Source organism: Eptatretus burgeri, chromosome 6 (genome assembly GCF_056783735.1).
Source record: "Eptatretus burgeri isolate ZD-2024b chromosome 6, Ebu_testis_v1, whole genome shotgun sequence".
Lineage (NCBI taxonomy): Eukaryota > Metazoa > Chordata > Myxini > Myxiniformes > Myxinidae > Eptatretus > Eptatretus burgeri.
In genome coordinates this window covers 30241468-30268029 of record NC_140966.1, presented here as the reverse complement: position 1 = coordinate 30268029, position 26562 = coordinate 30241468, and the positions used below count along the sequence as shown (strand labels likewise).

The 26562-nt window shown below is 44.0% G+C and overlaps 1 long non-coding RNA gene across 1 annotated transcript; it reads right to left on the bottom strand.

The window, feature by feature from the left end:
• Positions 1–762: 762 nt before the first annotated feature.
• Positions 763–26389, bottom strand: LOC147024482 (uncharacterized). The gene is made up of 4 exons (XR_015059055.1): positions 26297–26389; positions 13618–13722; positions 10923–11571; positions 763–2249 (listed from the first exon to the last, which is right to left on the bottom strand). It is a non-coding gene; the product is annotated as an uncharacterized LOC147024482 (long non-coding RNA).
• Positions 26390–26562: the final 173 nt, after the last annotated feature.

Here is a 26562-nt window from a genome sequence, read left to right as displayed (position 1 = left end):
TCACCATCACTATCACCCACTCTCACCATCACTATCACTATAACTCACCATCACTCTCACTCTCACTCTGACTCTCACTCTCACTCTCACCCTCACACTCACAAGGGCCTCCGTCTGGCCATCCCCCAGGCAGATGCCTGGCCCATCCCCATCTCCTTGAGATGTTGATCAATCTGGTGCAGGCACATGGCCGGGCCTCCACTCACGAGGCTCCCTCGCTGAGAGAATCTGGTGAGCTGGATCACCGTCAGGAAAACGAGCCACATGTCCAGACTGCCGCAGCTGACACTCACGGACTATGAAGCCAACAAATCTCATTTGAGTCTCTCTCAGCAACCGCTCATTGGACACAAAGTCCGACCAGCGATAGCAAAGGATTATCCAAAGGAATTTAGTCTCCATCTCAGATCCCTGGTCAGAGTCCAACTCTCACATCCGTATTGCAAGACTGGAAGCACCAACGATCTAAAGACTCCGACTTTCGTCGTCGACCACAGGTACCAGCAGCGCCACACCCCATGATCCTGTGCATCCATGACTCCCCAGACATCCGTTGACCTCTGGCTCACAGCCAGCAGAGATATGAATATCACTGCCAAGGAAAGTGAATCTCTCCGTGACCTCAACATCCTCACCACAAACGGGACAGCAGCATCCAATATGTCATTGAAAGCCTGAATCTCAGTTTTGACCCAGGAATCCCGTAATCCCTTCGGCTCCAACTCATCATTCAGCACCTCGAGGACCCCAAAAAGGATATACATCCTCCCCATAATCCAGTCCATACAAGTGCTGAAAAGAGTGGAGGCCGATACACACCCCTGACGAACTCCAGTAACACTTGGAAATAAGTCAGAGATGGTAACACCAATTTCACAGGACTCTCAGTACCAGAATATAGTTCAGACATTAGATTGATCAGTTTTGGTGGCACCCCACGAAGACTAATAATCTTCCAGAGGGAATCCCGATTCACTGAATCAAACACTTTACAGAGATCAATGGAGGCTACAGGCAGCCCCAGCCCAAACTCACGCCTGCGTTCAGTGAGGACCCGAAGAGCAAGGATACGGTCAATCGTTGACCTCTGTTGTAAAGCCTGACTGCTCTGGACGCTGGTGCTCAAGCAGATGGCGGCGAACCTTTTCACGAATTATCCGAGCAAAGACCTTGCCCAGCACTGAGAGTAGCGTCACCACTCGTTAGTTGTTCCAGTCTTAGGGATCACCCTTCCCTTTCCAAAGAAGGTCAACAAAGCCCTTCTTCCAGTTAGTTGGGATGATGCCTGTGTTCCAGGCACAGCACAAAACTGCATGCAATGACACGAGTACGGCATTTTCACCAGCCTTGAGAAGTTCAGCATGGATGCCACAAATCCGAGGAGGTTTACCCCATTTCGACCTGTAGTCTTTGGGCTTATGTAACATTTTCTGGATGTCATTTTTTGGGGTAGATTCGTGTTACTCATGTCTCAACACATCTAGAAACTTCACTGATTTCAAAAAAAAAAAAGGTGCCAGTTTTTCCATCAACATTTCGGGCCTCCATTTTGAATTTCAAAATGGCCACCACCAAAAATCTTCTTTTAAAAATAATATTGTAAATTTACCATAACTATTCATTCAAATGTCATACAATATTTATTTTATTTTATCTGAACTCAAAGGAGACAAACATTCATTAGAAGCAAACTAAGAGCACTAGAAATACTCTAAATATTGGAAAAATTCAAGATGGCCACCTGATTTAGTGGTTTTTCTATGTAAAATGCCATTACTTTTTAACCAATAGACATAAGAAGATGTTTTTGGTGTCTAATCATATGTTTTGGCACAAGAGGATTCCAATGATAACAACATATTTATGATTGGAACACTCTTTGCCAATCCTCCAAAACATTTAACAGAAATAATATAGAGCATGTAATTCAATATAAATTTATTTGTTTGGTTATACAATTCGAAGATGGATAAGTTTTTTTTTTTTTAAAGGTATGAAAATGCTACATGTATAAATCAGGAGTGTCAATGTTAACGATTAAACATTTATAATTGTCATTGCTTCAATCATCTTCTCGATCTTCACCAATCCTTGGTGGTGTTATGTTCGTACAGCTGTCGCCTTCCCCGCCACATTTGCAAAGTTCAGTACAGACCACACTGTTTCCTCTGCATGAGCACCTTCTTGAACACTGATTTCTCACAGTTACACCTGACGAGCTGCCGCACTGAGTCTGGAGCTGGTGCAACCTGAGAAAGAACAATCAGTAGCTTTTTGTATTGGTTTCACCACCCAAAGGTCAAAGGGTCAAGAAAAGTTGGGTTCAATACCATATCCTGGTGCCAGATATTACACTGGACATGGGCACAGCGTATATGTTCAATCCATGCTCCCTGAGTCGGTGGCAGTTTGTCAACTCCTTGTTCATCTGTGAGTTGCTTGAACAAAAACCATCTCAGCATCTTTGCTTGCCCAAAGTGGACTCCAACTGGAGAGAAAAGAGAGCAAAGAAACTCTTCACAACCACGAAGAACTTCTTCAGATGGCTCATCCCCTTCGCCAAGGTCAGCTCGTGCTCTCAGAATGGTGGGGCTTGCCTTCAGGAAAGTTGTAAAGCACCCCTTCTTTCCCTCCCTTGGATATGTCCTGTCGTATCACAGCCTGTGAGAGCATGCCAGTTAATCAAAGCTGCTGATTTCTCTGGGCCAGCTTGTCATCTATATATATATATATATATATATATATATATATATATATATATATATATATATATATATATATATATATATATATATATATATATATATATATATATATATATATATATATATATAGGCTGTAGGAAGACTTTCCGTCGTCTGTCGCTTGTGCCCATTAGTGCAGAATGGTTGCCAAGTAGTGGTGTTCTTCGTAGAGCCAAAAGTAGCACATCAGTGTCTTGTGAATATTTGTGGACGTTCATTCCATTGCTCGCAACTTCTACAGCATGATAAATTATAAAGTTTCCGCTTCTTCCTGTGTGCTAACACCGCTCATTGTTTCAACTTCATAATTCGTCATGACCTCTTTCCGTGTTGCAGTCATAACCTTGACGGTACTGTGGTGGATGTGCTGATGGGAAAGGTGGAGAGTTAGTGAATCCTTTGTGCTGCTGCTGGTGAGAAACATCTTTTTGTCTGATGCCTGTCGAGTCTTGAACAATGTAGCATTTAGTTCCCTTCAGCTTGCCTTTCCGCCGCTCTCGAGTCTGCTCCTTTAGTGATGCATTCTTGGTGTAATTATCAAATATAACTCGCACTTGACAATATCCACGAGCCTTTGAGCCAATGAGTGTGACAAAGGATGTTACAAGTTCTTTGCAAGTCTTAAAATTTTTGACTGCCATTAATTGCTGTACCACACCCATTCTATCAACGACAAGACATGTCTCAGATCCCTCTTCAAACTCGGCAGGTTGTGCAGAAGCTTGAGCTGTGGCCACCAGATCTTCCAGAAGCTTTATCACTGTGCTCTTGTCTGTAGTGGGATGCTTCCTTGATCTGTAGATTCCTGCAATTCAGCACTGAACTCTATCTCTGCAGAAATAAATTCCACTGTATTTTCTGCCTGATGTTCTCTGTTACTGACTCTTTCTTTGTTACCGAACTTCCGAGCTATCATCATGTGATAGCACGCATAGTTTGTAACCCAGCACAACCGGCATGTTATTTCAGAACTTGTGAAAGTTGCCCATCAATTGAAGACTTCAAAACCGAGCTACCGAGTGCTTATGAACTGGAGGATATTGATGAAATGCAGTTTAAACGGTGGACATCCACCGACAGATCTGAACTGAGCTCAGTGGCGTGCAGAGGAGGGGGGCGTGACGGTGCGTTGACCCCGGGCATCCATTGGATGGGGGCATTCAATCAGAGAAGGAAATAAGATAGTAATTTTAAAATTTCAGCGGTGATAAATCAATTTTTGGAGGCTCACCGCACGGCAGAGGCAGTTGTTCGCCCTTTATTCCTTTAACATGGTGTACCCTTTCTGTCTCGAGAAAATGGTGATTCTCCCCATCCCCCCACACGCATGCGCATGATGTACGTGGTGCAACCATCAAAAAGCAACAAGCAGACGTGGCTGTTCGTTCCTGCGTTTCCTCGAGTCATAACTCGTCTTTTCTTCAGCTTTTTGTGCATCTAGATTCGTCGTTTTTTTTTACCTACTCAGGTCAGTGAATAGCTCTAGAATGAGTGCAACTACGTTTTTTTTTATAGGTTTTTTGGTGATATTTGATGAAACATTTCCATGGGATGTCGTAAGAGTGAAGCCTGGATGATCAGAGGACTGCTACGACATTTAATCTCAGAATAGGAGACATTTATTCCTCAACATGTTGATATTCGAATACAGATACCACGAATTTGCAAGTCTATGATATAAATTGCACAAAATTATCAGTGGAGAATCAGTGTGAAATAATTTGATACGAAAGAACAAAGAAATGAAATATGATTTATCCGTCTGCAACTGACCGATTGTTTACCACTTTCTTCCCATTTTCCCATGCGTCTTACGGTTTTTGAGAGAGAAAATGAAATGTTACGAGTATTTCGTGTGCTTATTATTATCGAGTTTCAGAATTATTGCAGTATAGTTTATTCTCCACAACCACGCCATCTCCACAACACAGCGTCCTCCTCAGCAAACAGCGGCAAAATGCCATTGTTACGAACTCGCGGCGCAACAGGAGGAGCCACATTCCAGCGTCCGTGTGCAATGGACGGCTGATTTGCATAAACGGATCAAGACGGGCTTTGCCCTGGAAAAGGCCAGCCAATCAGAGGTGAAAGGGGCGGAGCCAGCCTGGGGTGAAGGTTCAGAGGTGAAAGGGGGAGGGGCCGATTTCGGGTGGCGAAACCTCCAATGCTTCTCCCCTCAGGCTATAAAAAAGCGACGTTGGCAACGCGCAGGGAGTTGGTGGTGGAGCTGTTATCTATAACAATATTATTGTTTTAATTTTAATGGTTTAATGGTTTTATCTCCAAATAAGATTTTTTTTTGTTCTCTTATTATCTACAAATATAAGAATGAATATTTGTTCAAGAGAAAATAAGCTGGTCTCAGAAGTGTGTAAGTTAGTAATCACTTTGTACATTTTTTTTTCAGACGTCTCAGATGAAGAAAGTACAACCGAGTGGAGCACAGAACAGGAAAAAAAGAGGGGCAGAGTCGAAGATGAGTCCCATCAAAGAGGGCCATTAGATGCATGGATAAAAAGAAGTAAAGAAGAAGTAGGAGAAACTGGAGAAGTAAAAGATGATGTGGGTGCAGGGAAGGATTTTTTCTGATACGGATTCAGCTCGGTCAGAACATAATGCTCTCTCTCCTCGGTCTCGTTGTCAGGATGATGATCCATGTGAAGAAAATAAAGAATATTTTAGTATATTTTTGCAAAGAAGTGATTTTGGCCGTTTGAAGAAACCGATTCCAGATCATTTGAAGATGACAATATTACAACATGGCCCTGAAAGATATCAGAATAAAAGTGGTCCATTTGCTGAGAATGATGGGAGATCATTTTCCAAACAGTGGTTTGATAAAGTTTCCACAAACGGAGAAATTGTGGAGAGAAAATGGTTGTTATACTCTCCATATCGGAAAGCATGCTACTGTTTTGTTTGCTTTTTGTTTTCAAAGGAGCATTTGTCGTCTGTGTCAAACTTTGGAAAGGAAGACGGTTTCTCCACTTGGAGAAAATTAAATCCAAGAATACCTGACCATGAGAAAAGCCCTTCTCATAGAGCTCACATGAGGGAATACCTGAACCTCGTAGTTCGACTCCATCATTCAACTACGATAGATGCTGAACTTCAACAGCAAATGTCTGCTGAAAAGAAAAGATGGAAAGCTATAACTGAACGGATTGTCAAGGTTATATCCTTTCTGGCAAAACAGAATCTGGCCTATTGTGTACATCAAGGAGAAGGAATATCTGGGTTATCAGAGCCAGGGTAGACAGTCAGTGAAAATACAGGAAACTTTTGAGCAACAATCAGACTTTTGGCCAAATATGATGACATCTTAGCAAAACACTTGCAGAGAGAGAAAGAGAAACCAAAAAGTGTCACCTACTTGTCCAACAGAATTCAAAACGAAATAATCAATCTTCTTGGTGAAACTGTCAAGAAAAATATAATTTCCGAAATTAAGGATGCAAAATATTTTAGCATAATGCTGGATTCAACTCCAGATATTGCCCATGAAGATCAGGTTTCTGAAATTCTGCGTTACGTTCATATTGATGAAAACAAAAAAGTAGAAATAAAGGAGACATTTCTGGGATTTTTTCAAGTCAACAAGAAAGATGCAGTCAGCCTGGTAAATAAAATTGGAAGAAGACAAAATTTCCATGAATGACTGTCGTGGTCAAGCATATGATAACGCAGCAGTTATGGCTGGAGTCAGAGGAGGTGTTCAACAAAAAATTCTTGAAGTTAACCCAAAAGCTGTGTTTGTGAACTGCGAGAACCACAGCCTCAATTTGGCCTGTGTCCATGCAAGTGAGGTGCAACCTGTTGTTGCTACATTTTTTGGCATTCTGGAAAAACTCTACTTTTTTTTTCTTCATCTACTTCTCGTTGGGAAGTGTTAAAATCTTTTGTCACTCGGACTGTGAAAAGACAGTGTGACACAAGATGGAGTTCCAGCCATGATGCTGTGCAAGTAATCCACGAAGAGTGTGACAACGTTATCGCAAGCCTTCAACACCTGCTGGAAGGAGAATTTTCAAGGAAAACTAAATCTGATGCAGGATCACGACTGAACTCTATTCAACAGTTCCCATTTATAGCTTTATTATCTTGCCAAAACGAAGTTTTTGCAAGATCTGTTACTTGGTAAGTTTTTTTTTTTGTTTGTTTGTCTGTAATCATTGGATTTTTCACCCTTATATCACTGTAGAGCACAATTCTCATCAGAAACTCTTGTGGGTACACATATCGTAGTATTATTGCAATACTCTTCAGCACACATAAAGGTCAAGGTCACTTTGCGGTAAATCATGGAGGTCGACGAAACCCTTATTTTTTGAGTAATTTTAATCGAATCATCTCCAAACTTTATGGGAATGTAGTATATGGTCTGGCGCTCAGCCGATTAGTTTTTGGTGGCGATTGGCCTTGACCTTCATGGTTAGCGCCTGAGGTCAAACATATTTGACCCCAAGGTCAAATTTTCAAGTTTTAGGAACCAAATTGTGTAGTACCTCAAATTGAACACCTCGATGAGTGCTTTCTAGATATGTCAAGCTTGAGACATTATGACGTCATTTGGTGACGTTATGAGGCAAACGCATATTTTTCATGGTTACTCTGTAGAACGATTCTCATCGGAATCTCTTGTAGGCAGATATTCCTCAAGGAGTCGCTCCTGGTGGATAGCAGCTCTATTCACCTCAGTGTGACCTTAAAGAAGTCACACGTGGTCACCTTTTGGCAAGATACGGGTCAGGGTGACATTGGTTTATTAAATTTTTGGTACTCAGTTTTATCATCAGTGGAGAAAGTCTCAAAACGTTTGCAGGATCCGAAAATGAGGTTCCATGAAGCTTCTTGTGATCTGAGAGAACTTATTCATATCTTGAATTTGAAGAATAACGAAATTAACCACAATGCAATAGATTTATCCAATGAATATTGTGAAAATTGGGGAATAACAATTGCATGAACAAGGAGAAGAAGAATAATGCCTGGAGAGTCAGCAAGAGATAGTGGACTGACGGCACAAGAAGAAATGAATAGAGTAATGGTAGAGATTGTGAACAAATTAAAAACTGAAATTGAAAACCGCAGTGTCCGTCTTCAAAGATTCAGTGACCGATTTTCTTTTCTTCTGAACAAGAAAGAGAGAAATTAAAAAAGGAATGTTCAGACTTTGCAAATTATTATGACAACGATGTGGTTGCAATTCACTTATATGACGAAATTATTGATTTTGTGATGCTCCTTCGAGCTGGAGGGAATAGAGTTCCCCCTGATCTTAAAGATGCTCTGGAGTTTTTACTGCACTATGGGAGGGATGTCTTTCCGACGCTGTGTGTTTCATACAGATTACTGCTTACAATCGCATTTTCAGTCGCAAGCTGTGAAAGGTCATTTTCAAAACTGAAATTGATAAAAACATATCTGAGGTCTTCTATGTCACAGGAGCGACTCACCAACCTGGCTTTTATAAGCATTGAAAAAGAATTTCTCACAGCTGATGTAAAAAGTGAAGTAGTTCAGGTGTTTTGTGAAATTTTATTGATTTATATTAAAATCGAATAAAGCGTTTATTTCATGTTTCATCTGTGTTTATATATTCAAAATGTTTTCCTTTCTCATAATATTTCTCAGTATATTAGGCCTTATACTTGAGTCTTTGGGGCATATAATCAAGATTTGCCCGGGCATCACCAGACCTCTGCACGCCACTGACTGAGCTCCATGGTCCTGCCTTTGGAAGAATTCATTAATCAATTCTGTAAACGCGCGGTGAAATTAGTGAGACACGACTTCATTGCCAAGGCTCAATCTCAGTTTCTGAAAAATAAGAAAGACGAAATCAGTGAAGGAGAATTTGTCATCATTGGAGACTTCTCAGAGAACTATTCATTTGTCGTACAGGATGCGCCCCAAGGATTCCATTGGAACTGCTCTCAAGCGACAATTCACCCCTGGGTTTACTATTTCAAATCGGACGATGGCAAATTAAACCACGATTCCTTCACGATTATATCAGAATGCAATACTCACGACGTTGTCTCAATCCACCTCTTCCAAAGAATGCTCATTGAACACTTGAAATCTAGCTTTGGAAATGTAAAGAAACTTTACTCTTTCTCAGACGTTTGCGCTGGCCAATATAAGAATTGCAAAGCCTTCATAAACCTTTGTCGTCACAAATCAGAGTATGGTATTGATGCAGAATGGCATTTTTTGCCACAAGTCATGGCAAGGGCCCTTCAGATGGCGTGGGAGGTACAGTGAAACGAGAAGCAACACGTGAGAGCCTGCATAGACCTTACGACAGTCAAATTATTTCTCCAAAAGATCTTTTCTCCTTTGCTGAAAATGGTTTCAATGAAATGAAGTTCGGTTATGGGATCCAAGAGGCGTATGACGAGGAAGAACGAAATCTGGAAGAAAGGTTAAAAACGGCCAAAACCATAGCTGGAACTCAAAAACTTCATGCTTTCATCCCTATTTCTGAAACTGCTCTTCAAGTACGCAAATTCAGCCTTAGCGAGGAAAACCGTATCGAGTCTGCTATTTCAAAATCTACCCCAACTTTTAATGGGAAACTCTCAGGTTATGTCACAGTGCACTATGATGGAAAATGGTGGCTTGCCTGCATCATGGAAGCCTTTCAGGACACTCATGAAGTGAAAGTGAATTTTCTTCATCCAAACAGGCCCACAAATAGCTTATTTTTTCCTGACATTGAAGATCACTGCATTTTAGACATTTCTGATATACTTCTTTCTGTAAAACCAAAAACTGCTGCAGGTAGAACCGACACAATCAGTAAAAATGAAACACAGCTGTCAAATAAAACATTGGTTGGCAAAAAATCTTGACTACAATATGCGAGGAAAAACTCTTACTCATACTAGTATCGCTTCCAGTTCCTGCATGTGCATGTGGAAAATGTATGTACAATATAATGATATAGTGTATTGGAAATCTTGTGTTCAAATATTGTGCTATGTATTGTGGCGTATTGTGTGTCCAGCACCAGAGTCCCTGAAAAATAAAACCATCACACTCGAACCCATTGAGATCCCATTTTCATTTACGCTGAGGTGTTGGAGTATATGAAGGGGTATTCTCACACGAAAAATCGGGACCATCGGTTTGGCTGGGGAGCGGGGGCCCAAGGTCAAAGGGCGCCCCAAACTATAACTTTTTGAATTACTGTTTCGGAGTGATTTTACTTTACATGATTCGAAAGATCTCTCTTTTACGAGCATTTTGATACCAAGATCAGTCAAATCAGACCACTACAACCTGTGATATGGCCTCTGGAAGATTGTGGGGCAGCCCGGGGTGCCCAAATTTGGGGGGCCCCTAAAATGGGCCCTGGTGGGCTAAAATGGGCCCTGTCTAAAAGTTGCTATTTTGAATTTTTTCACCCAAGTGAATAAATGACCAACATATGGGGAGAAAATGAGGTATTAGTGTTGGGAGGGTGTGTACACTTGACATGGAATTCCCCAGCCAGCAGAGACCTGAATATCACTGCCAAGGTAAGTGAATCTCTCCGTGACCTCAACATCCTCACCACAAATAGGTACAAATAGGACAGCAGCATCCAATACGTCATTGAAAGCCTGGATCTCAGTTTTGATGCAGAAATCCCGTAATCCCATCGGCTCAGACTTCTCATTCAGCACCTCGAGGGCCCCCAAAAGGATATTGTGGCGTTCACGGGACTTGAACAAATCACGCCAACGTAAGATAAGCCGAAACGATGGAGGCGGTTTATTTTTATAACCCAAGGGTGGTGGTTTTGATCGGTCTATAGCAAATGGGACGAGAAAGGTGGCATGTGTTACTTTACTGAGTAAATTGCGTTTATTTATCGACACACAAGAGCAATAAAAAGGCTCGGCAAGAGGAGAGATCCGTGGGCGATTCGACGAAGGGTGATGTTGATTCGGGCGTGGGGAAAAATCACAAACAATTTCAATGTATATACAGCAAAATGTAAAGAATCAAATAAAATCTGTGCACGAAATTCAAACACTCTAAGGTGCCAGGTACACACACACACACACACACACACACACACACACACACACACACACACACACACACACACACACACACACACACACACACACACACACACACACACACACACACACACACACAACGTAGCTAGTTCGTCAGGCTTACCCGTGGTGTTGTTCTTGATTTGTGGACCTCCTGTGGTGTGGGCCCAAGCCGCTCACAGCCACCAGGGAACTCAGTTCATGCGCCAAGAGCGAGCAGGAGAGAGGAGCAGGTCTGCCCACCGTCCAGTCCCGTACCCAGAGCCAGCAGAACACGAGAGCAAAATGAAGAGGCGCACAAGGCACGAGGCACGAGGAAAGAAGAAAGAGCAAGGGGCTTCAAGCTTACTCTGCAGCAAAGCCTCACTTGGAGCATAAATTAACGGCGTGGATGATATACAGGTAGGAGGTCCTGCAAGCTGCAGGAAAGCGTGCTGCAGAAGCTCTTGAGCAGTGGCTCGGCGTGTTGGTTCTCGATCGAGCATTCCCCCCAGGAAAATGTGAAGCAATGAAGATACGAGTCTCTCATCCTCCCAACGGAGCGCCTCATTGGTCCTCCATCTGCGTTCCTCCGCCAATGGTCTTCAGGGGGCGGAGCCGTCCACAGATATATCTCCTCCCTTTCTCTCAATCCTCCAATCAGGCTGCCCCATGCTCCAGGGTCTCTGCAACTCCCAACGGAGCGCCTCATTGTTCCTCTGTCTGCGGTCCTCCGCCAATGGGCATCAGGGGCAGAGCCGTCTGCAGCACCGTTCTTTCACGTCACGGCAAGCCTGTGGTAAATACGAAAAAGGGAATACGCATCAACACTTACCTTAACCTGTCTCCATATCTAATTACGTGACAATTATCATTTCCCCCTAAAAGAAATGGACATTTACCAGACAATCTATCACCACTAAATCCCTACTTCATTACATCGAGATCCTGGTACAACTCGAACAGCATGGCATACCTAATTAAATGTCCTAACTACCCTTTCAATGCATAACCCCCCCTCAGACGAAGCAATATCAAAAGGATATACATCCTCCCCATAATCCAGTCCAAACAAGAGCTGAAAAGAGTGGAAGCCGGTACACACCCCTGACGAAGTTTAGTTACACCTGAAATAAGTCAGAGATGGTATCACCAATTTCACTGCACTCTCAGTACCAGAGTATAGTTCAGACATCAGATTGATCAGTTTCGGTGGCACCCCACGAAGACCAATAATCTTCCAGAGGGAATGCCGATTCACTAAATCAAATGCTTTACAGAGATCAACATAGGCTGCAAGCAGCCCCTGCCCAAACTCACGCCTGCGTTCAGTGAGGACACAAAGAGCAGGGATACGATCAATCGTTGACCTCTGTTGTAAAGTCTGACTGCTCTGGACGCTGGTGCTCAAGCAGATGGTGGCGAACCCTTTCACGAATTATCCGAGCAAAGACCTTGCCCAGCACTGAGAGTAGTGTCACCACTCGTTAGTTGTTGCAGTCTTGGAGATCACCCTTCCCTTTCCAAAGAGGGTCAACAAAGCCCCTCTTCCAGTCAGTTGGGATGATGCCTGTGTTCGAGGCAGAGCACAGAACTGCATGCAATGACATGAGTGGGGCATTTCCACCAGCCTTGAGAAGTTCAGCATGGATGCCACAAATAAGAGGAGGTTAACCCCCATTTCAAGCTGTTCTCTGCAGTCTGTGTTTCCACAAACGAAGGTGGACCACAGTTGGTTGGAGGGTCAGCAATAGGGAAAGTAACACCGCATGACATCCAACTCCACAGCTGGTAGATCAGCCTGGTGCAGCCGTTCAAAATAACTGGACCACCGGGCCTTCACTTCGGACACCTCTATCAAGAGCCCACCACCCTCCACTCTAATTGCAGTACACCGAGGGATGGGCTTGGAGGAACGCAATGCGGGAATTCCCATGTAAGCAGGACGAGAATCACTTGACCAAAGGTGATGCTCCACCCCTCACAGATTCCCTGCACATTGGCCTCCTTTCCACCATTAATGTGCGTACATTTTTATGCCTCAGCTCCCTGAACAGCTCAACTCTGCCATTCAGCATGGCCTTGCGACTGGTCAATGATATCCAGTGTCCGTTGAGAGACAAAATTTTTCTTCGACCGAGGGTGAGTTCCACGACATCCACCAGAAACATCAAGAACGGTAGTTTTGAAGGCATTCCACAACTCTTCAGGATACCCCAGAGCACCTATACCCCCACCCCCCCCCCAAATCTCCACTCAGTCTGTTTGTAAACTCCTTAGCTACCCTCTCATCCCTGAACTTGCCAACATCCAACCTCGGTTGGGATGGTTCCATTCTCCTGGCTTTAACTGCAACGTCAGAGTTGCTATGACAAGCCAGTGGTCAGTGTTGAGGATCTGAGCACTCCGGTGAACCCTGCAGGTCTCGATTATCCTCCACCGACCATCAATGAGCACATGGTCAATCTCCTTTACCATACCACCAACGTTGGAATACCAAGTCCAGCAGTGAGCCTGTGAGCGCTGAAGCCATGAACCAGCCACACGAAGTCACTGACTTCTTGGAAAATCAAGGTACTCAGTGCAATTCTGGTTTACAGTTCCAGACCATTGGGGACCAACACGTGTCTCATAACCAACGATCTATCAATGGTGAAGAATCACTTCAAAAATTATCCTCGTCAGATCCGGATCCGGATCTTCACCAATATCAATTCAGTTCGTCCTTGTCACACACCGAACCTGTCCACAAAATTTCATCCAGATCCGTCCACAACTTTGTGAGATATCCTGTGCACAAACAAGCAAACAGAAAGGGGTGAAAACATCATCACCCTCACCTTCGGTGTCAGAGGGAACTCTCAGATCATGTGTGAATGAACTCTCCAATACTTTTCTTCCCCAATGCGGGAAAGAGTCATCTTCAGGCTTTCAATGTGGGATCACTGTGGAGGAATTGATATCAAGAAAAAAGAAAACAGAGAAGATCGTGATTGACTGAGATATTTTAAATGTGTATAAAATAATTACCGAGTTCCACTTGATAAGGATCATCAATTCTTTAAAAGGATTCCAAGATAAGGTGTTATTGCCTACGACCATACCACTCTGAATACGCCCGATCTCGGAAGCTAAGCAGGTGCGGGCCCGGTTACCAGGTGAGTACCTGGATGGGAGACTGCCTGGGAACACCGGGTGTTGTACGCTCTTTTTTCTCCTGCAGGGGGTCTTGTTTTCATTGTGTGCTCCGAGTGCCGGTGCTCTCTCTTGGTGAACTCCTTTTTTATTTTGAACTGCTGCTGAGAATCTGCTCAAGAGGAAGAAAGAGGATGGTGTCTCGGTGTCGGTGTCTGTCTGTCTGTCTGTCTGTCTGTCTGTCTGTCTGTCTCTCTCTCTCGACGCAGCTGATCATCCGCACGTGCGTGCAGTGCAATCACGAGCACGTTTTCTCGGCCTCTCTTGGTGGTGCGTAGCATGTTTCGTTGCTATTTTCTCGCTCCTTTCTAAAACCTTCTGGTTTTTCTATATTGCTTCTTGTATTGTCCCATCTCCTGAGCGAAAGAGAGAGAGAGACGGAGCCCTCAGTCCGGTGTTGGGAGGTTATCAACCGGTAGTCTGGTGAGGCTGCCAGCGGATGGTTTTTTTCCCATTACTGTGGTTGTGATTTGTTAATAATTTTTGGTGTTTAAAAGACACTTTTTTGCGGAGCTCGTTAACGAGTACCCCTTTGTGTGTTGAACATGGCGGGCGAACGTTTCCACATCGCAAAGTATGAGGCGTTAACCCGTAAACGCGGACTTGTCTGCACTCCTCCTCGTGAAGTGAAAATTGAAAATGTTCTCTTAGCGATTGGAAACATAATCGGTTAACATCACATCCGTGCAGCCTCTCGCATAGACAAAAAAAACTTGTCATATTTGTCTCAGATGTGCACATGGTGAATTCTGTTGTGGAACGAGGTCTCTTCGTCGAGCCGGACCTCTACCTCACTGTATCCTCATTACAAACGCCGACGACGAAAATCAATATCACCAATGTCCCGCCGTTCATCAAGAACGAGGAGTTATGTGTTCAGTTGAGAAGGTTCGGTACAGTAGTATCAAAAATTACCATGGTGCCGCTATACTCGAGCAGTGGAAAGTTTAAGCACGTAATGACATTCAAAAGAGTTGTGTACATGATACTGCCTGAAAATGTGAAACAGTTAAATGTGGTTTTTAGTGCGAAAATTGACGACCATGTTTATAAAATGTACGCTTCCATGGACGTAATGACGTGTCATATCTGCGGGGCGTACGGGCACGTGAAAAATTCCTGTCCCAACGTGGCTACGTCATCAGAAAGGCAACAACAGGAGATAAGAGATCCTCCTCCCCCACCTACTGTAGAACGAGAAACCATCGATCCCTCCCGCCCCCCTCCTGCTGGTGGGCAAGAAGGGAATGACCCCTCTCCCCTATCATCTGGGGAACGAGAGGTGGTAGACCCCTCCCCCCGACCTATCAGTGGGAGAGAAAAAGACCCCCCCCCACCTATGGTTGCATGCAAAGAAGACTCATTTCCCCAAACAGTACAGGACAGTACAGATGAAAACATGGAGGTTTTCATGCCAGTTGCCCAGAAAAAGGTCAAAAACATTCATGTTCAGGAATGACTGAGGGAAAAGAAATGCATAATAAGATCCAGGCTGTGTCGGTCTCATCAGACCTTCAAGATGAGCAAACATAGACAATCTTGTGGTACCGGAAAGCACACGAGGACCAGGGCTACCAGTGAGGAAACCTGTTTGCACCACTCGCTGATATCGACATAGACAGTGAGGTTCGTACAACTCAAGTTGACATGAGTGGATGTATTGACAGGCAGATTCTCTCCAATGAGTTTGCAGAGGAGCATGCCAATAAGAAAAAATCAGATAAGATGGGACCCCCCCTTGGAGGAAACTGTTAATCCGTCCAAGGCTGAACAGATCAAAGGGGAATCTTTCCATGGAAAAGATGCTGAGAGAGATGCTCCATGTAAAAATGTAGAGTCAGAAGTGTCGATAAATAATACAAATCTCGTTAACCCTATTGATATCGATGGGTCTGAATTAAATAATGAACAAGTAGAGAACAACAAACATGAGTTTAGCCCTAACAAAACCTCTTCCACCCCATCAGTCAGCACTTCATGTTCTCAAAATTGCGAAGATGGGGGGAATACCATAGAGGTTTCCCAAGATGTCGTCATTCAGTTCCTTGACGAAACTTTTAGGAAAAGACATGTTAAAATCAAGGATTTTTTTCCCAGATTTACATGCTTTTCTTAAAACTGCAAATGATATGGTCCATGACCCCCCAAAAATGTCAAAACCCCAATTTCAACGGTTTAGGAAGTGCACCACTAAGGCTGGAAAGGAACTCCTCGAGTAAAAGAAAACTTTGAGTAAGAACAGTATGGAGATGAAGGTAGCATCTTTAAACATCAATGGAGGCCGCAGCTGTGTGCGTCGCCTGCAGGTGTTTCAACTTTTTGAGAACGGTAAAGTTGATGTTTTAATGCAACAAGAAACACATGCCAATCAATCCTCTGAGGCTGAGTGGCACAGAATATTTAAAGGTTGTCACCTTTTCTCTAGTGCTCTGGAAGAGGCTAAAACAGGTGTGGCAGTAGTCTTGCATCCTAGACTCCAACCCTTAGAGATTGTTTATAGAGAGGTTTGTAAGGGGTTTTTGATTTCTGTTGACTTTATTAGCAGTAATCAAAATATCAGTGTAATTAATGTATACTGCCCCAGTGCTAGCTCTGAAAGAACTTCCTTCCTTTACAAGTTGTCAGATTTTCTAAGTTCTATTGACTTTACTAGATTAGTGTGTATGGGAGGAGATTACAATTGTACCCTCAACCCTGGGCTTGACAGAAACACTCCTGAACCCCCCCCCCCCCCAGTGCAAGACCATTGGCACAGCTTATACTGAAATATAAACTTGCAGATATTTGGCGATCATAGAACCCTAATACCCATCAATATACATGGGTTTGTTCTTCAAAAAATCAAATCACCATGGGCCGCCTAGACAGACTGTATGTGAACCAAGGAATGGTAAATCTCGCTAAGAGAACATGTACAAGTCTGTCGGGGTTCTCTGGCCATCAAATAGTTGTAATGATTTGTGCATGACCGTTTCACTCTTGTAGAAGTGCATACTGGACTTTTAATGTCAAACTTTTACAAGACGTACTTTTTAAAGATGCTTTTCGATTAGTATGGGGAAAATTAGAAATGGAAAAACATTCATATTTAAACATTAGACAATGGTGGGACTGCAAAAAAAATCACAAATTCGTGTTTTTTATCAGCAATATTGCTTGTACACCACTAGTAATGCATCTGGTTTGATATCTGTGTTAAAATCTGAAATACTTGACCATGAACAAAAAGCTGGAACATCTGTTAAAAATGACCAGCAATTGACAGAAAAAAAAGACCCAACTGGCCGAACTGGTGAAAGAGCGTGCAGCCGGAGCACTTGTCCACCTCAGGATGAGCAAAATATGGCTGGACATTCCAAACAAGGATTTCTTCAACTTGGAGAAGGCTACCAAAACTTCCCAACAGATCCATAGCCTTCGCTCTCCTGAAGGTGTTCTCCTGACTCGCCAGAGTGATATTAAGAACTCACTGCAAAACTTCTACTCAAAACTTTTTTCACCAACAATGATAGATAAGACTGTGGCAAACGGAATGATTGACTTTCTTCCATCCCTTTCAGAAGAGCAGCGACACTATCTCGTGGGTGACGTCTCTCTTGAGGAACTCAGTGTGGCGCTAAAACAAATTGAGGATGGAAAAGCCCCTCAACTGGATGGGCTCCCGGTTGAATTGTATAAAGTTTTCTGGGACATTTTAGGCCCTACTCTACATGAGATTCTCCTTGAAAGCCTTGATCATGGTGAACTACCATTAAGCTCCAGGAGAGCAGTCTTATGCCTCCTTCCCCAAAAAAGGTGACTTGCAGCAAATTACAAATTGGCGGCCTGTATCATTGCTCAATATGGATTATAACATCATGTCAAAAGTGTTTGCAACTCGTTTAAGACAAGTCATCTCTTTCCTGATTGGCGAAGACCAATCGTATTGTGTCCCTGAGCGTTCCATATATGATAATGTGTTCCTGGTGAGAGACTTGATCAGCATGGGACAAAATAGTTCTCATGGTTTTGGTTTATTACTCCTGGATCAGGAAAAAGCGTTTGATAGTGTAGATCATGATTTTTTGTTTGCAGTTCTCACTAAAGTGGGTTTAGGGGAAAATTTCATTTCTGTTATAAAATTATTGTATAACGATGCATCATGTTTACTAAAAGTAAACAATAGTTTGTGTCATTCCTTTCCCTTTCAGCGAGGCATCCGTCAGGGCTGTCCACTGTCAGGCATGCTGTATACTCTCTCTGTTGAACCCTTACTGACTCTGCTCCGGGCTTCCATGTCAGGGGTGTCCTTAGCGGACAACTCTAAATTTGTTATTTCAGCTTATGCTGATGACTTGTGTGTTGCGGTTTCAAACCAGCAGGATGTGACTGAAGTATCTCGTTGCTTTGCCAATTTTGAGCTCGCCTCGTCCGTGAGGGTAAATTGGAAAAAAAGTGTCGCGCTTTGGTTGTCCTCTTATCCCCTCTCTCAATCACTGTCTTCACCTTCTCCTGTGCCAACGCTTCCAAGAGGAATGCAATGGGAAAGAGAAGGGTTCAAATATTTCGGTATTTTTGTGGAACTAAAAATTATGAAAAGAAAAATTGGGATGGCTTCGTGGATAATATCAAACAGAAACTGGCAAGGTGAAAAGGAATTCTCCACGTCCTGTCGTTAAAATCACGGGTCACTATCATAAATAACCTGGTGGTTCCAACTATATGGCACAAAGTCATTGCACTCCAACCTCCTAGAGATTTAGTTGCCAACATTCAGAAGGTTCTGATCAATTTTTTTTCTGGGGAGGCCATCATTGGCTCAAGCCAGATGTGTTGTGCAGTCCCCGACACGAAGGTGGTCAAAGTGTGGCGCACATCCAAAGCCGAATAATGACTTTTCGACTGATGACAATAAAGCGTCTACTGTATAGTGAGTTTGCACCATGGCATCCTCTCACTAATGCCCTGCTCAGACGAGCAGATGGAATGAACTATGACCGGGAACTCTTCCACATAGATCAAAAGCAGGTCGAGAGGACTCAGCTCCCCGATTTTCATCAGAGCCTTTTGAATGTGTGGAAATGCCTCGGAGTACAGCGATTGGAGGTCTCATATGATGCTAAAAAGTATATACATGAGCCACTCTTCCAAAATCCATTGTTCTCTGAAATATCCACCAGCAGGTCATTCATGAAAGTCTTTACCAACAGGAAAATTAACAAAGTACGGGACTTAATGGAGCCTTCCCTGAGACAATGGCTACCTGCCAGTTCTGTGTCATCTCAAGTTGGGTTGTGATCAGTTCGAATAGTGAACAAAGTGATAAAAACAGTAATCCAGACGTTTGAAAAACTAAACATTGGATGGAACGGAGTTGATGAGGAAGCAGACCCTCGTCTATTCTTCCCAGAGCTCCTCATCACCTCGGAAAAGTAACTTGGGGGTGTTCTCCACAAGCCGTGAAGAAACCGGGGTGTTCCATGTAATGGGAAGAAAAACAATTTATCGAACTTGTCTGGAAACACTTTTACCCAGTTCTAAAGAACCCGTAAAGAATAAATGGAAGGACTTCTTACCTGCAGGAGCCTTCCTCACTCCAGTCTGGAAAGCAATGTACAAATCTCCAACAGTCGGTAGAACAGGAGATCTAAACTGGAGACTAGCCCATCAGGCCCGAGCGACACAAACGCTGCTTCATAAGTTTAATTCTCTCGTGTCTAATGTATGTCCTTTCTGTAATGATGTAGAAACTATGCACCAATTTAGAATAAATTCATTGAATGTAAGAGATTAACACCTCTCTTTCTGTTCCTTCAACGAATTTTTTGCAAAGTTAAAGTTGTTTTTTCTTTCTCAGTTTTTTGTGTATGGCATTACATGTACCACTGCTAAAAAAAAAAACCTGTGATGCTGGTTCTTATATTCCTACTGGGTATTGCAAAGCTTGCTATTTACAAAACCAGGAAAGGGAAATTAGCAAGTGAAAGCAATGGGAATGTACTTTGTTGCATCAAAGGAATGATTTCTGCACAGATACAACTGGAGCACGCTTTCATTTGAATATGAGCAGCCTCCATGTATTTGAAGAATTATGGTGCATTGACGGTGTTTTGTGTGAATGTAAAGAGAACAAACTGTGCATATACTTATAATTTTAATCTCTTTTTCTTTTGAGTATGGCTTGCACATGTGCAGCCAGGTACAAGTGTATAAAATGTTATGGGTTAGGGATTCACATGGTTTGGTGGTGTTTTTCTATTTTTAGAATAAAAGAGCTTCAAATCTCAATCTCAATCTCAATCTCAGTCTGTCTCAATCCTCAAGTTTCAGTGACAAGTGTACAGTCGCTGGATTAATCACGCTCTTGCTGTGGATTGTGTAAATTGTCTCATGAGGCTTGTTTCATCTCTGAAACTGGAAGGGCACTTGGTGGAGCACATACGTCCGCCATGTAATGCCTGATCCACGAGAACATATTGGGCCCAATTCGTTTTTGAAATATCATGCCGTGCAGAACTCCATCGTTTTTGGCCCATTCTCTCAATGGTGAAGAATCACTTAAAAACTTAAACAACTCGTATCCAGAACCGAATTTGGATCTTCACCAAAATCAAATCAATTTGTCCGCGTGACACACCCAAGGTGTCCACCAAGTTTCATGCGAATCCGTCAACAACTTTTTGAGATATCGTGCTATATATTGTTTTTGACCCCATTTCTCAATGGTGAAGAATCACTTAAAAAATTCTAGGAATTGGATCTGGATCAAGAGCAGCACCAAAATTGAATCAATTCTTCCTTGTCACACACTCAACGTGTCCACCAATTTTCATCCGAATCCCTCCACAACTTTTTGAGATATCATGCTATATATCGGTTTCGCCCGATTTATCAGGTCACGTCAGGTATGGGAGCATGCGCCGCAGCAAGGTGTCGATGTGTCCACTTTCTGCCGGTACTTCATGGGCCTCCGTCTGGACATCCCCCCAGGCAGATGGCTGGCCCATCCCCACCTCCTTGAGATGTTGATCAATCCGATGCAACCACAAGGCACTTGGCCAGGCCTCCACTCACGAGGCTCCCTCGCTGAGAGAATCTGGTGAGCTGGATCAGTTTCAGGAAAACGAACCACATGTCCAGACTGTCACAGCTGACACTCACGGACGATGAAACTAACAAATCTCATTTGAGTCTCTCTCAGCAACCGCTCATTAGACACAACGTCCGACCAGCGATAGCCAAGGATTATCCAAATAAACATGGTTCCAAAGGAATTTAGTCTCCATCTCAGATCCTTGGTCAGAGTCCAACTCTCACATCCGTAGAGCAAGACTGGAAGCACCAACGATCTGAAGACTCGGACTTTCGTCGTCCCGCACAGGTACCGGCAGCGCCACACCCCATCATCCTCAACATCCATGACTCCCCAGGCCCGACCCAGACGTCCACTGGTTCAAAGCCAGCAGAGACATGAATATCACTGCCAAGATAAGTGAATCTCTCTGTGACCTCAACATCCCCACCACAAACAGGTACAAACAGGACAGCAGCATCCAAAATGTCATTGAAAGCCTGGATCTCAGTTTTGACCCAGGAATCCAGTAATCCCATCAGCTCCGACTCCTCATTCAGCACCTCGAGGACCCCCAAAAGGATATTCATCCTCCCCATAATCCAGTCCATACAAGTGCCGAAATGAGTGGAGGGCGGTGCACATCCTTGATGAACTCCAGTAACAGCTGGGAATAAGTCAGAGTTGGCATCACCAATCTCACTGCACTCTCAATACCAGAGTATAGTTCAGACATCAGATTGATCAGTTCTCATGGCACCCCACGAAGACCAATAATCTTCCAGAGGGAATCCCGATTCACTGAATCAAACACTTTACAGAGATCAATGGGGACTGCAGACAGCCCCAGCCCAAACTCTCGCCTGCGTGCGGTGAGGACCCGAAGAGCAAGGATACGGTCAATCGTTGACCTCTGTTGCAAAGCCTGACTGCTCTGGACGCTGGTGCTCAAGCAGATGGTTGCGAACCCTTTCACGAATGATCCGAGCAAAGACCTTGCCCGGTACTGAGAGTAGCGTCACCACTCGGTTGTTGTTGCAGTCTTGGCGATCACCCTTCCCTTTCCAGAGAGGGTCAAGAAAGCCCCTCTTCCAGTCAGTTGGGATGATGCCTGTGTTCCAGGCAGAGCACAGAACTGCATGCAATGACACAAGAACAGCATTTCCACCAGCCTTGAGAAGTTCAGCATGGATGCCACAAATCCTATGAGGTTTACCCCCATTTCAACCAGTTCACCCCAGTCAGTGTTTCCACAAACGAAGTTGGACTGCAGTTGATTGGAGGGTCAGCAATAGGGATAGTTGCAGCCCTGACATCCAAGTCAATAGCTCGTGGATTGGCCTGGTACAGCCGTTCAAAGTAACCAGACCAGCGGGCCTTCACTTCAGACTCCTCTGTCAAGAGCCTACCATTCTCCGCTCTCATTGCAATATACCGAGGGATTGGCTTGGAGAAGGAAATGCGGGAATTTCCCTGTAAACAGGACGTGAATCACTTAACAACAGGTGATGCTCTTCCCCTCACAGATTCCTTGAACATCGGCCTCCTTTCCACCATTAGTGCACATTCAGTTTTACGCCTCAGCTCCCTGAACACCTCAGCTCTGCCATTCAGCATGGCCCTGCAACTCTGGTCAATGGTATCCAGTGTGCCTTGAGAGACAAAATTCTTCTTCAACTGATGGTGAGTTTCAAGACATCCACCAGCAACATCAAGGATGGTGGTCTGGAAGGCACTCCACAACTCTTTAGGATCCCGCAAAGCATCCAGACCCCCCCCCACATCTCCACTCAGCCTGTTCGCAAACTCCTCAGCTGCCCTCTCATCCCTGAGCTTGCCAACATCCAGCCGAGGCTGGGATGGTTCCATTCTCCTGGATTTAAGCTGCAACGTCAGAGTTGCTACAACAAGCCAGTGGTCAGTATTGAGGATCTGAGCACTGACGTAGATCCTGCAGGTCTCGATTTATCCTCCACCGACCATCAACGAGTACATGGTCAATCTCCTTTACCACACCACCATCGTTGGAATACCAAGTCCAGTGGTGAGCCTGTGGGTGCTGAAACCATGAACCAGCCACCCTAAGTTCATGAGTGTAGCGTATCCGAAGGATTGCGGGGTGAAAGGCCAGACACCACAAAAGTCAAAGCTCCACGTTTATTGCCCAGGGAGGTGCACTCTGCGAATGTGCGTGGTGGTAGCTTCATAGAACATGACAGCATTTCCCCCCAAATAAAATGTTGCACAACATTATTCCCCCAACAAAACTGAAACATTGCTCGGAACAATCACAAAGTAAACCACTCCGGTGCCTTGCATGTGCGAGCAGAGCGTCACAAGAAGGGTGACTGTTCTTGTGGAACACCGACAGCGGCAGCCACAAGAGGAGATGGAGAGGAAGGAGGAGGAGCAGGCTCCACCACACCACTACCAGGCTTGGACTCAGTGGGCTCAGGCACTTGGCTCACAATTGAAACAGACACCAGGAATTCACCCTCAAAGGGCTGAATATAGTTTGGAGGATTGGTGTCACAATGCCTCAGGCAGAGCTGGTCAATAAGTTTACCTACTGTATATCCATTGGACAGTTCCACAACAAATAAAGAGTTGCCAATTTGATTTATAACATGACCAGTGAGCCATTTCGATCCACGGCCGAGATTCCGCACAAAAACAGGATCAAACACATTGATGGCATGTGGAACTGAGGTCCTGTCATGGTACCACTTCTGTTTAAACTCGTGGTCCGCAACCCTGGACGAATCATTCGGATGAATCAGGTCTAAGCTTGTCTTTAGCATTCGACCAAACATCATTTCTGCGGGTGTGCGTCCAGTGGTTGTGTGCGGACGTGTCCTATGTGTAAATAACAAACGTGATAACTTGGTTTGCAGAGAAGAACGGTCATTTGCCTTTTTGAGACCATTCTTGATCACCTGGACAGCTCTTTCAGCCTGACCATTCCAAGCAGGTTTGAAGGGAGCACTGCGATAGTGCTCGACACCATTTTGTTTCAAGAAATCCTGAAACAGCACTGGTGAAACATGAGCCATTATCACTAACTGCACAATCTGGCAAACCATGAGTGGCAAACATGGCACGTAAACTTTCAACCGTGATTTCGCTCGTACAGGATAAGGCTAAACATTCATTCCACTTTGAATGAGCATCGATAACAACCAAAAACATCTTCCCTAAGAATGGACCAGCGTAATCGATGTGAATTCGAGACCATGGTTTAGAAGGCCAGGACCACATGTGAAGCAGTGCCTCAGGTGAGTTCAGGGCAGTGGCCCGACACACGGAGCAATGGCGAACGTCGCTCTCCAGGTTTTCATCTAAACCCGGCCACCAAACATGGCTCCTGGCAATTGACTTCATGGTTACAATCCTTGGATGTGATTCATGTCGCTCATCACACACATTGTTTCGACCTTTGGGCGGTACGATGACACCCCACAGCAGGCAACCCAAAAGTAAAGACAACTCATTTTTACGAGCAAGGTACGGCCTCAATTTGTCGTGGAATTCATAGGGTACAGTTGACCAGATGCCACTGATAGCACATCGTTTGACCACAAAAAGGGTCGGGTCCACATTTGTCCATTGTTCAATTTGTTTGGAAGCGATTAGAGCATTATGACAGTCAAACACATTCATTGCCATAAAAATTTCTCCCGGTACAGTTACATTTACCCACGTTAACTGGTAGTGGTAATCTACTCAAAGCATCAGCACAGAAATTCCCACTGCCAGGACGATACCTTATAGAATAGTCATAGGCTGCAATGGTTTGTGGTCGGTTACAAGTTCAAATTGTCCACAGAAGAGATACTGATGCATCTTTGTTACACAAAAAATACATTGCTGGAACTTATTTTTCAACCATGGAGAAGTTACACTCCACTGCTGACAAAGTGCGTGATGCACGGGCTACAGGCCGTAGTATCCCTCAACATCTCATGCAACCGTGGCACCGAATTCACAATGTTCAGCCAATCTGCGAAGGTCAGCAACAAACTCGGACACCGACTGACATTCCTTCCTTCCTTCCTCCCACGAGTGTACAACTTGTACCGGGACACGATGTCCCCGGGTTTCGGCTTGTCGTGTCTGGTCACAATCTCGATCAGTTCATCGAAGGTTTTGTCCTTCGGTTTATCGGGAGGAACTAGATCCTTCATCGGGACATATGTTGTTTTACCACACACCGTGAGCAGAACGGCCCCGCGACGATCAGCACCTTCCGCCGCCGCCATCTTGTTAGTAATGAAATGTTGTCCCAATCGATCAGCAAAGTCTTCCCAGTCCTCATCCGGCTGGTATTCCACCAGAATCCCCACGCACGCCATCGTGAGGAATGCCGACTTAGCAAAGCACTAAACTCGTGGCCAAGTGTGGCGTATCCGAAGGATTGCGGGATGAAAGGCCAAACACCACAGAAGTCGAAGCTCCACGTTTGTTGCCCAGAGAGGTGCACACTGCGCATGCGCGTGGCGATGGCTTCACAGAACGTAACAATGACTTCTTGAAAAATCAAGGAACTAAGTGCTATTCTGGTTTATAGTTCCAGACCCATGGGGACCAACACGTGTTTCACAACCAACGATCCATCAATGGTGAAGAATCACTTAAAACAAGGACAAATGTGTCCAAGAGCAGCATCCTAAAGGTTTTGTCAGCAAAAAAATTTTTTTTTTTTTAAAACAACAACAACTTCCGATATATCGTCACGTGCCTTCATTAAGTCAACAGCGAAACCCGTCATAATGTATTTACGTATTTACGATATATCGTGTATTTACGAAATAAATAATGTATTTACGAAATTACAAAACGATAAATGGAATAATCTTTAAATAGTAACGTGAACTTTTCGAAACTTTAAAGCAAATGTCCGAATATATTTAAAAGTTCATGATAGACGCTCTCAAAAGGCACCGTCTATGTGAGGATGTGTACATGTGCTCAGTATTTAAGGAGATCCGGATCTTGTATGTACAAGAGCCGAGTCCGAGAGATTAAGGTTTTGGCTTAACAATAACAATAACAATAACAATAACAATAACAATAACAACGCCAACAACGCCAACAACGCCAACCTCTCCATGAGCCAAAAAAAAACGTAGCCGGATAGTCACCAAAATCTATTCAGTTCATCCTTGTCACACACCGAACCTGTCCACAAAATTTCATCCAGATCCGTCCACAACTTTGTGAGATATCCTGTGCACAAACGAACAACAAACAGAAAGGGGTGAAAACATCATCACCTTCACTTTGGTGTCAGAGGGAACTCTCAGATCATGTGTGAATGAACTCTCCAATACTTTTCTTCCCCAATCCGGGAGAGTCATCTTTCAATGTGGGATCACTGTGGAGGAATTGATATCAAAGAAAAAGAAGAAAAGAACAATATCCCCCTTCCGCCACGCGGCGGGGGATAAAAAAACAAAATCGTGATTGACTGAGATATATATTGATAATTAAATGTATAGGAAATAATTACCGCGTTCCACTTGATAAGGATAATTAATCC